We start from the raw sequence: 11,314 nt of genomic DNA on the forward strand, positions 1-11,314 counted from the left end.
AATTTCAGCGCTCTACCTACACGGAAGTTAGAGAATTAGTGATGAGTCAGTGAGTCAGTCAGTCAGTGAGGGCTTTGCCTTTTATTAGTATAGATAATAGGACACCAGTAATTGAATTAATGGTTCACATACTTTTGCCTAAAAGCAAATGACTTGACATTATCAAACATACCCAAATAAGAAACCATTCCTAATGTGAATGGATGTACTTATGGTGCTCTTACAAAATAACCAAAAGCAACCTCAAACCCCACGCTAAGGTTGCTTTCAGCCAAGGCCCAAAACTAGGGCAGAGTTAGGGGTGGGGACATCCTTTAATTCAGGGACAACTGGCTAAACCTCTCTGTCGTGGCTGCTAATTTCTCAGCATCCTTGAACCTTGAGTGCAAAGTCCTTTTACAACAAAGTGCCCAATTAATAATAAAGTGTGGTGCAGTTCTTAAAAGAACAGTCAATAAGTAATTAATAAAAACATTTGACAAAAGTGGAGGTTAAAATGTCCAATAAATAAACAATAAATGATCTAAATAACAGTTATTTGGAGATGTCCACCAACAGGTGCAGTCACCCCTTTAATTGGACTTGAATCCTCGAAACCATCCCAGGCATTTAGTGGTTTGCCATGCCAGACCTTGCTCCCATCTTCTGCCACCGCTCCCAGGCATTCAGCCGAGAGATGTCCTGAATGATAGGTGACTCCTGCTCCTTGGTACACTCAAAGGAGTGACCTCTGCCTCACCTCAAGCGCTGGAAAACCCTTCTCCTCAGGGCTCATTCCTGACCCCCTGCTTCCTCTCTACATCTGCACTGGCTCCACTCTGATCCTGACATCTTTACTTTCACTTTCTCTGATCTTCTCTTTCTCCATTATTTTTCTTTCCTTTTGTTTCTCCTCCTCTTACCTGCTCACACTTGTTTATGCTCAATTTTGCTTCATGTGCCACAATCATGGAACTTGGAGTACTAATGAGGAAATTGGCTGCTGCACACACCTGCACATGAATGTGGCTCCCAATCTCCCCATCAACACTCTGGAGCTGCTCACACATGCTTTCACATGATCCTGCACTCTAAACAGAACCTGAGTGCTCAGGTCAGGTCAGATATGGGAGCATACACCTTTACAGTGTGTTGCCGCATCCACCACATGATGAAACACATTAGGATCCCAGTTGGCAACACCTCAGGTAGACACGTTGTCCAGTCCCGCCTCTGGAAATGGCTGTCTATCTGCTGCAACTAGGTTACTTGGCGCCACCTTGGACTGGTCCAGCCACTCAGAACTTCAGCAATGAGGATCCTACGAGCCAGATCACCCTCTGGGAATCATGCCACATGGCCATAGTGCCACAACTGATGCTCCCTAACAATTCAGGTTACATGCCTCATTCGGGACTCTGTGAGCAATCACTGCGTTTGACACAAATACAAACCAGTGGCACCTAAGGATTCTCAGAAAGGACACAGTACCAAGGAGTCCAGTCTTTGTCTCAGGTCACTGGACAGTGTCAATGTCTCACAACCACATAGCAAAACAGGAAGCACCAAGGCTCTAAAGACTTGGACCTTCGTCCTCTTGCAAACATATAGAGAGGACCACACACCCCTTTCCAGTGACCTCATGAAGCCCCCATGCTCTCCCAATCCTTCTCTACTGACTTCATAGGGAGAGTTACAAGAGACATGAATATCGCTGCTGAAGTTAAGTAAACCTCTTGATGTGGTTGACATTTTCTCCACAAACAGGCACACTGCTATGGCTGTGCTCAAAAGGTCATTAGAGCCCCAATCAGAACCTCCATTGACTCTGTAAGATCACGGCATTGTCTGCAAAGTCAAGATCAGTGAATTTTTCTTCACCAACAGCTGCTCCACAGCCGATGGACCCCACTATCATGCCCAACACCCAGTCTATGTAAACACTGAACAGAGTACCCTAGAGTACCCATAGAAAGCAGAGGTTCTGCCTCCACTTTGCACAGCATCTTACAGTACCATTGTACAGGCCGACAATCAGTGCTGTGCATGAACTAGTTCAAAAGAGTGCGTTCATTGAACAAGCTCATTTTTCTAAGAACGTGAACCTAACGTAACATATTTGCAAGTGAAGAACTTGAATGTGAGCTAGTTCAGTTTTATGTTCTGGATCTGATTTAGGTCCAGATTAAACATTTTGCCTTACCCTGTAATGTAGGGGTGGAGCCTAATCCGAATACAATATTTGGATAAGCACAAATAGTGGATTTTACAAATATCTATTTCCTACAAATTTTTACAATTTTCTTTTAGGAAAATGTTGTACTTCATGAGGCCACTTTATATTTTGCCCTGTTGGACACCAGCAACGTAATAGGTTAGTTCACCTACACGCTGGTTCCACAGTCACCATTTGTTTCACATGGTTGGAAATAGAGCAGTAATTTATATGAATACAGTAATCCTCGATATATCGCGTCAACTTTCGCGGCTTCACTCTATCGCAGATTTTACATGTAAGCATAACTAAATATATAACGCGGATTTTTCGCTGCTTCGGGTTCTGCGGACAATGGGTCTTTTTACTTCCTGTACATGCTTCCTCAGTTGGTTTGCCCAGTTGATTTCATACAAGGGACGCTATTGGCGGATGGCTGAGAAGCTAACCAATCAGAGCACGCAGTTAAGTTCCTGTGTGCTGAATGCGGTGTTAACCAGGAAGTCTCGTCTCGCTCATTCAGCATCAACGTGTTTCGCTGTGTAAAGAGTTAACTTTGTGCTCTTTTGTGTTTATCTTTGTGCATAGTCAAGCCCTTCATTATGGCTCCAAAACAATCTGCTCCTGCTACTGCTTCAGGGGCCGTGCCAAGTGCCAACGGAAGATGTTAACGATTGCCGAAAAGGTAAACGCGTTTTGGATTTGTTGAAGGAAGGGAAAAGCTACACTGCTGTAGGACGCCATTACAGCATCAATGAGGCTACGATTCTTTTTATTTAAAAAGTAGGAAAGGAATATAAGATCTACGGCTGCAGTGTCCTTTTAATCAGGGTGCAAAACGAGTTGTAAGTGGATGTAATAAGGCAGTAGTCTGGATGGAATCTGCTTTAGGGATTTGGATTGAAGACTGCCGGTTAGAAGAACAATGGTGGTGCTACACAGTCGCCTGAAGTCGCTCCTTTAGAAGGGCTGTAACGCCCTCCTTTGTTGTGCAGTAAAATTAAACTCATCGTTATCGGACAAGTCATCGTGTCATTGTTGGTGAGTAACCATAATTAATTTTCTACTTACAGTACTTAGTACATGTATGCGTACGTTTTGTGTCACTGTACACACATTTACTGTATACAATTTTTCTTGCATTGTACGTATTTATTGCTGGTGGCCTGTCTATCGTAATGGCTGTAACATATGTGATATCGGAGACACTCGATATCTTTAAAATAATATTTAGGTTTTACTGTATATAAGCAGTGTGTTTACATACATAATTTCAATGAATCTTACCTAATATCTAAGAGAATACAAAGGGATTATGCTGTATAACTGTGCAGGGAATATTTAAAAACAGTGTGGGAGAGTTTATAAGGGCTTAAAATATATAAAAATAACCATACAAACATATGGTTTCTACTTCACGGATTTTCACCTATCGCGGGGGTCTGGAACGCATACCGAGGATCGAGGAAGGATTACTGTACTTACATCTATTTCATTTATTTTTGACCAGGAGGAAATTAGCATATATGGTGTGGTGGGCGACCACTTCCCATGCCCGGCCGGGATGCCCCTTCTGCATATGTTCGGGGAGCAGCCGTGGACTCGTCAGAACCTCCTCCAGGACGCTTGGTGGCAGCCTCCCTGGGTGACGCTGGTGCCTCAGTTTCCGCAGGGCTCCATTGGAGATAAAGTTCTCCACAATACTGTGGGGATCTGGAGTGGCCACCAGGGGTGCTGCCTGGATCCCGGTGCCTGCGTGGACACCTCTACAGCCCCCACCGGAAGTGCAATTAGCCACAGGTGATCAAGCACCTAGAGCTCTTCCGGGTGGGCTATAAAAAGGGCCAGCATCAACCACTCAGCAGCCAGAATCAGGAGGAAGAGGACGAGGTTGCCTGGGAAGAGCAGTGGTGCAAGAAGAAGAGTGTTGTTTGTGTTGTAGTGAAGTGCTTTGGGGACTGTGTTTGGCCTGTGGGACATGGGGAAGGCGTGCCCCAAGGCTGAAGAAAAATAAAAAGTCTGTGTGTTTTACACGTGCCTCTGCGTCTGTGCGGTCGGGCCTATATAGCCTTTATCACAATGGTTATCGTGTTTGTTGCTGGGTATAACTCAATAAAGTTTATTTAAATAAAAAGTCTTCATAATTATTGAATTTTATTCAAGAACACTGTAATAGCAAAATATAAGGCATGCAAAATTTAAAAAGTAAACTAATGGGTCATTTAATCTCACTCCTTAAAAATACAAAATTAACTGAACATGAACTAGTTCAAAACTGAAATGGTGAACTATGAAAGTGAGTTTATTAATTTTAATCTGTGTGAACTGAACTTTCTTGTGAGGAGTGAACTTGCACAACACTGCCGACCATGACATCCAGCAACTTTGGGGATTCCACAAAGTCTCATAATGTTCCACAGGGCAACTCGATCAACTGAATCAAATGCATTATGAGAATTGACAAAGGCTGCAAAGAAACGTTATCAATATTCACATTTGTGGTGGATGAGGACCCTCAGTGCCAGGATGCTGTCGATTTTAGACTTCGCAAAACCAGACTGCTCCAGTCGCTGGTAGGTGAGCAAGTGATCACAGATACTATTAAGGATGACTCTAGTGAGGGCCTTACATAGCACTGAGAGCAGTGTTATCCCCTGAAGTTACCGCAATCCACGCGATCACCCTTCCGTTTCCAGATAGGAAGACAAGTCCCATTTTCCAGTGAGATGGAATGACATTCATCTCCCAAATGGGAGCAGGAGGAGAACTTTACCAGCAGCCTGGAGAAGTTAACCCCAGATACTACAGATCACTGCATCTTTCCCTACCCTCAGCTGATTCAACACCTGTGGAATCTCGGTGTGACTGGATGGTTCACAGCTATTTGGACTCAGAAACTGTGGAACCAGAGATGTTCAACGTCCTAGCCGTGGATCAGCTTTAAACAGCAGCTCAAAGTAGCCAGCCCAGCGGTCACAACTGCAATGTCATCTGTAAGGACCGTTCCATCATCCACCCTGACTGCAACAATCTGAGCAACAGATTGGGATATGTGTAATGCATTGATTCCTCTGTAAGCAGGACGGGGTCACTAAACCATAGATAGTGTGTCATTTGCTTACAGATTTCTCTAACAACGGCCTCCTTATCTGCCCTCATAGCCCTTGCAGACATCCTTCTCAGTTCCCAGTATAGACTGGAGTTGCAATTAAGCCATGCACTACGACTCCTCTTGATAATACCCTGCGAGATTAAACACCTCCTTCTGGGAACACCAGCAACACCAACTCTATATTTATGTATTTATTTAAAAGCTGCACACCACCATGGACTTCATCACACGCTATACAGGATTAGGCATCCTTAACCGATGTTGAGCTCACTCTATCATCACACTGTATTGACAAGACTGTAAAATATGTCAGATTTGACATTGACATGTGAATAATGTTTCTAAATGCAATGCATATCAAGCTCATTTTGTTTTATTTAGTTCTGAGTAGCTGTAAAATGTAGATGTTATTTTAAAGGAACACTGTGACACGTCTTTGATAAATGTGTGCTCATCATGAACATGTCTTTCTGCATGGGGTGCAGTTTCCATATCAGCTTTAAGTAAACAAAGTGGTGTTTGGCGTCTCAAGCCAAATAAGCTCTTTCAGTAAATGAAAACGTGTAGTCATGTAAAAATTGCATGCCTACATTGTGAATCTTATGTAATGCAAGAACAACAGCAGCAACAGCAACAATTTATTTTTATATAGCTCAAAACCACACAAAGAATATCTCAGTTGGCTTTAACATGTCCTGTTTAATTGGCAGCCACCCAGTCTTCACTCTCTAAGAAGAAAAAAAAACTCCCAAAAACTTTGCAGGAAAAAAGGAAGAAATCTTAAGAAGGGCAATTTAAAAAGAGATCACCTCCCAGGAAAGTTGGGTGTCAAAAATAAGTTAGAATACACAATAGAATACAAGTAGTCCTATTCTCACAGCTACTGCAGATGTTTGTCATAGTTGTTGGTCTCATATTAAATAAGAACATCAAGAACCACTTAGACATCTGTGATGGAATGAGCAAGGATGGGTCCGGAGATATTTCAATAGTTAACCCCAAATAAAATCTAAGTAACCAACATATCCTCATGAATCAAAACACCACATTTCTTACCATTTTTCCATCAATCAAGCAGTCTAAAGCAGCCAGTTACCTAGCAGTCTTTTCATGCAGTTTAAAACAGACAGTCCTTTGTAAAATATAAACTGTAGCCATGTTCCTGTCCATTTCATTAAAATAAAATTACTCTGTTATCAGATTTTACACTACTTTTGTTATTTGTTTATTTGGAGGATTGGACAGAGCTCATTAGAAATATAGGAGCCGTCAGAGTATCAGTTAGAAAGGGAATAAAGAACAGCCCCTCACATAGCTCTAATGTGTGTTTAACATTCATAACACCCTGGAGTTGCACTGGCACTCAAGGTCACACCAGAACTTTGTTTGTGCGTCTTGCCTATGTTAACTTAAATCATGTAACATCCCCTGTGCAACCAATGCAGCTCAGTTTGTGTGAGTGTGATTTATGTTTGCAGTTGGTATATGAGTGTGTATTTTATAAGAGTGTTAGCCACTAAAAACAGATAGACATCACAGCTGGGGTTTGATATCTGCAGCAGAATACCTGATTATTAAAGTGCTTGAGACTCAAGTCCTGGAGTCCTTCTTGTCTAGCAACATTTTTTTCTTCTAAATCTACTGTCATATCAACACTTGGTTTTTTTCTGCTCAGTTTGGATCAGAATCTCACTAGTGTTAAGATGTTACAGAAGGAGTTTACTGCAATAGATTCAACATAAAATTATTTTCATCTTCAGTATTTGAAAGAAAGAAACAATATGCACAAATAAGGAGCATATAATTTATATTTTTACAGCATAATTGTTTTTCTTGTAACTGTTAAAAAACACAGCTGCACAAATTGTGCAGTGCTGTTCAGACCATAAGGGGTGAAGTTTGTTTCATATCCAAAGTGAAACTGCATGGCAGTGAAAGCACCAGGGGATTTTTGTCTGCTAAACAATTACTTCTTACTTCTTCTTCTTCTTTTTCTTAACCCACAACAGATTTGACCAACTGCGAGACAGATCAGGTCTGACATCAGATGTTGCTAGTAGCAGTACAGTTTAGAAGTCGATTGATAAAGTATGGCTGCAAAAGGAATTCTGCACCACCTAGTGGCCTTCATTTCAGCAAAGACATGATACAATACAGATAATAAAGTACCTTTGGCTACTGCATTTATGTTTCAAATAGGTTGTTTAGACCATTTTACTTTAAAATGAAACAGAATCACCTGAGATGCTGCAAAACATGACATTCCATACTAAACACTACATAAATAAATTGTACTGTCTAAATATTAAAACTTGCAACACTATTACACATAAAAGATGCATCTCATCTCTATCAGTCAGCTCACCTAACACCCACTCACAGAATGTGACATATTGAGGCATTAATTCAACAAATTAGTCAGATTGTCAGATTTGCCACATAAGTCTGTACAGTCCTGAATAGTGCCTGGGTAGGAATCGACAAGAATGAAAGCCTCTGACAGACACAGTCAATGCACATGCTGACAAAATGACAATCCATTCTGGTCTGCCAGTTACTCTGCCAGACCATTTTAGTTTGTTTGATTTAACCTTCAGTCATTGGGCGTTTAATTTCTGTCATAAAAACAAACAACAAGTCAATTATTTAAAAAGCTAAGTCTATACAAACAAATACAAAAATGTACAGATTTTAAAGAACCCATTCTTTATATTTTGGTTGTATTGAATTAGAGGTTTCCCATCATAATTCTGTATCCATTGTTTTGCATATAAATGTGGAATAGCTTTTCCTATGTATAAAAAAGAGTATTAGTTCATTCATTTCCTAAGTTTTCCTATTGCAGTACAATGTCATTGAGAACTACGGCCCAATCCCAGCAGCATTGGGTGCAAAGTAGGAAAAAAGCCTTTTGTGAAAATGCAAAAATATTTCACTTTTTAATGACTACCAAACATATTCAGGTGTATTGGGTCGGATGTGCCACTGTACTTACTGAGGTGATGGAGTTCTTTTTCCTTTTTTCTACTGTATTATATGTATTTTCAAAATGTAAAAAAGTTTGGACTTAAAGCTCTAACCACTTATATAAATTTTACAACAGTGCTGCCAAAGCTGTCCAAAATATCAGGCTTTCCACAACTCCCAACCTTTTCTATTCTGGAAGACATACTGATCAGTCTTGAAGACTCAGACAGCTTCTCAACAATATATAAAAACATCTCAAAGAATTTTCCCTTCAAAATCCTAGGGTACAGTGGGAAAAGGATCTTTCAATTAATATCTCAGAACATGAGTGAAATGTAGCCATGCATATAATACACTGTAGCATTCAATCATTCAACTTAAAATCTTTCATCAATGACATTTATCATGTTTAAAATTGTCCAAAATATATCCAGGGCAAGATAAAAAAAACCTGTAAGCATTGCAATCTATCTCCAGCCTTACTGGGCCACTTGTTTTGGGAGTGCATTAAATTAACATCATTTTAGCCAAAAATCTTTGAACGCTTATTGGACAGCCTTGGTGTCTCAATCATTCTCATAATCTCATAGTCTCATAATCCATTAACAGCTGTGTTTGGTGTACTAACAGAGGGGCTTAAAGTGGAGGAGGAAAAAAAATGAAAATTGCCTACACACTAGACTTATCTGGATTAACTGGAAGAATCCCATCCCACCTTTTTTAAGTCAGTGGTTAACTTGTGTTCTATACTATTTCAAACTAGAAAAAATCAAATTTTCACTTAGAGGATCTGTTTAAAAGTGTTAAAAGATATGACAAAATGTAATTAATACAATTTTAGAAGAAGCATTTATATCGAGGGACATATTCCCTTCTTTTTTTCCCTAACTCTTGCTCTTGGCCCTACTCACTTTCTCTCAGGTGGTGGCTGAGTTTTGTTTTGTTAGGTTTTGTCTGTTTTATTTCTACTTTCTTTTTTTAACTTAATGATTTTTTTGTTTTCTTCTTTTTTCTAGTTTGTGAAGTCATTTGTTGTATAAGTTTGATTTGTTTGCATGAAATGTTATTTTCTACAAATAAAATAAGAAAAACAAATATAAAGGAAGGAAGATACTGTAGCTGTAGCTATGGCACATCATGGTGATTATTTGTCAGGTAGTCAAATTCATTGTCTTCATTACAGACCACAACGAGGTGATCCTTTCTTTTTGTTCATATCGGAAACACTAAGTCTTCATATTCTCCAAGTGCTTTAATCAGGTGTTGTATATCTACAACTTGGTTACTCTCAGAGAGTTTTCCTCCCTTCTTGGCTGTTTTATTTTCCATTCCATTCCTGGTGCCAGTCACACTTGTTGGGAATGAGTGCAGCAGCAGCACCAAGCATTCCGTCACAACAACACTTTTAATTGTGTAGGTCCTGTCAAGCAAATGGCCAAGAATCCTGCTGACTACACCAGTTGTGACTTGTATGGGTGTAATAGAGTCCTAAAACCCCAGACACAACTACACTAAAAGAAGTCTCAGGTTCATATAAGTATTTTATAGTCACAGTAACTTCATAAATAATTGTTCACATTGCTAATATAGAATAATAATTAGAATAATACGCTATATCAACATTGGCATTGTAAACTATACCTACATCTTTAACACTCTGACGATTCTGATCATGCTGTAGAACAGGGATGTTGAACTCTGATCCTGGAGGGCCGCAGTGGCTGCAGGTTTTCATTTTAACCATGTTCTTATTAGTGACCAGTTTTTGCTGATAATTAATTTCTTTTTCATTAGTTTTAATTAACTTGACTCAGGCCCCTTTATTGTTTCTTTTTCCTTAAATAACAACCAAACAATAAAGAGACACAAAACGAGCCGCCACACGACCAGCTCACCTGTGCTCATCACACAATATCTCAAAATAAAGAAATGTGAATGTCTCAGTAAGGCTGATCTCTCAGGTCACCAAAACATTTTGATGGTGTTCTTAGAAAAAACAGAAAATCAACAGTTTTACAAATGTCTGCTGTGAGAGCAGCAACAGGCCATGGAATTAAATAACGGGTTTAATTAACAACAAGAATTGCCTTCTCATTAAAAAACTGGTTGGAGTGAAATTGGTTGGAGTTTGAAGACCCAATTTAGCTAGTCATCTGTTGGCTCGTTTCACATCTCATTTCTGTTTGGCTGTCATTTAATGAAGAAATGAATAAATTCAGAGGACTTAATCCTTAAAAGAAGGCTTTTAAAATGAAGGGAAAAGAAATTAATTAGCAGTAAAAACTGGTCATTAATTAGGAAAAGGGTTAGAATGAAAATCTGCAGCTACTGCGGCCCTCCAGGCCTGGAGTTTGACACCCCTGCAGAAGAATGTTCTCTTTTCAAACATTAGCTGAAGAGTAATAAATGGTGCAAATGGACAAGCTTTTTCTTCTGCCTGATTACTGATTTGACTTGTTAGAGGGATTAGTTTCTTTCCTTAATTCCTCTTCTTCTTCTTTCAACTGCTCCTGTTAGGGGTTGCCACAGTGGATCACCCTGTTCCATATCTTCTTGTCCTCTGCACCTTGCTCTGTTACACCCATCACCTGCATGTCCTCTCTCACCAAATCCATAAACCTAATCTTAGGAATTCCAGTTTTCATCTTACCTGGCAGCTCTATTCTTAGCATCCTTTTCCCAATATACTCAGCATCTCTCCTCTGCACATGTCCAAACCAATGCAATCTTACCTCTCTGACTTTGTCTCCCAACCTTATAACCTGAACTGACCCTCTAATGTCCTCATTTCTAATCCTGTCCATCCTCATCACACCCAATGCAAATCTTAACATCTTTAACTCTGCCATCCCCAGCTCTGTCTCCTGTTTTTTGGTCAGTGCCACCATCTCCAACCCTTATAACATAGCTGGTCTCACTACTGTCCTGTAGACCTTCCCTTTCACTCTTGCTGATACCTGTCTCTCACAAATCACTCCTGACACTCTTCTCTACCCATTCCACCCTGCCTGCACTTTCTTTTGTTTAAGATATTGATTACT

This window comes from Polypterus senegalus, chromosome 11 (assembly GCF_016835505.1).
Source record: "Polypterus senegalus isolate Bchr_013 chromosome 11, ASM1683550v1, whole genome shotgun sequence".
NCBI lineage: Eukaryota > Metazoa > Chordata > Cladistia > Polypteriformes > Polypteridae > Polypterus > Polypterus senegalus.